General features: G+C 39.6%; 1 pseudogene; it reads right to left on the minus strand.

Moving 5' to 3' along the window:
* Nucleotides 1–351: 351 nt before the first annotated feature.
* LOC124527474 (uncharacterized) lies at nt 352–472 on the minus strand (annotated as a pseudogene).
* Nucleotides 473–943: the final 471 nt, after the last annotated feature.

Consider the following 943-nt stretch of genomic DNA (forward strand, 5'->3'; position numbering starts at 1 on the left):
TGGCTACAGCCCAAGAAAGTTAATGAAAGAAAGGAGCACTGACAACTCCTGCTGCTTCGACAGGAGCTTACCACCTCATTACTGGCCAGATTCTTACAACCAAAAGAAAAGAATACTCCTGCCAAGGAAAAGAGTAAGAGCTAGAGCGAGAGAGTCATCCAAGCAAGGCATCGCTGATATTGGGCGAAGATCAAAGTGATATCAAACAAAAGGAACTGGACAAGAAATAGCTGAGCCAAGAGCTACGACCACAGACTAGACAACTATCCAAACCCCAGGCAGGAGAGACGGAAAGGACAAGTTAAATCCCTCAGTCCTCCCCGCCGAATGGGAAAAAGTAAATGAAGTGACACCATCTGCTCACTTTCCCAGAAGAGAAAGTTTCAACTCCTCACGGTTAGTAATGCAAACGTTTTCAAAAGCATTACTCTAATTACAAATGATTAGAAATGATTCCTAGAAGTAAGGACTTAACTCGCGGTGTGCCTGACTAATGAACGTTTTCTGCACATCCCACTGCACTTTGAGCTGACTTTGAAAGCACCGGCTAGAGACAGTTTCTGAGGTTTTAAAATGATACTCTTAAAGATAATAGGATGCTTCCCTGTTTTTCTAAATTTCTTTAAAGCATACAAATGCACGGTGTTTTGTTTTTTTTTCCAAAACACAATAGGAAATCACAGAGTTCTTCCAGAACTAGCAAATGGAGCTCTTGTTATTTCAGTTGTTGGTGTGTTTATGTGAGTTTGTGTTTGTGTGCATGCCAAACTGGGGTGGGAGGAGGGAAGTACATATCAACTAAAATGAAATATTTAAACTTAGATTTATAATAATACTATTAATGGAGGTGTATTCCTTGTGATAGATTTAAATTCCAGGATTATCTCTTTAAATTATTACTAGACTCCATTAAAAGTTGATCATAGCAAGGGGTGATGGTGAT

This window comes from Lynx rufus, unplaced genomic scaffold, assembly GCF_022079265.1.
Source record: "Lynx rufus isolate CCGP_SWC_20201006 ecotype Redwood Valley unplaced genomic scaffold, mLynRuf1.p SCAF_5, whole genome shotgun sequence".
Taxonomy (NCBI): domain Eukaryota; kingdom Metazoa; phylum Chordata; class Mammalia; order Carnivora; family Felidae; genus Lynx; species Lynx rufus.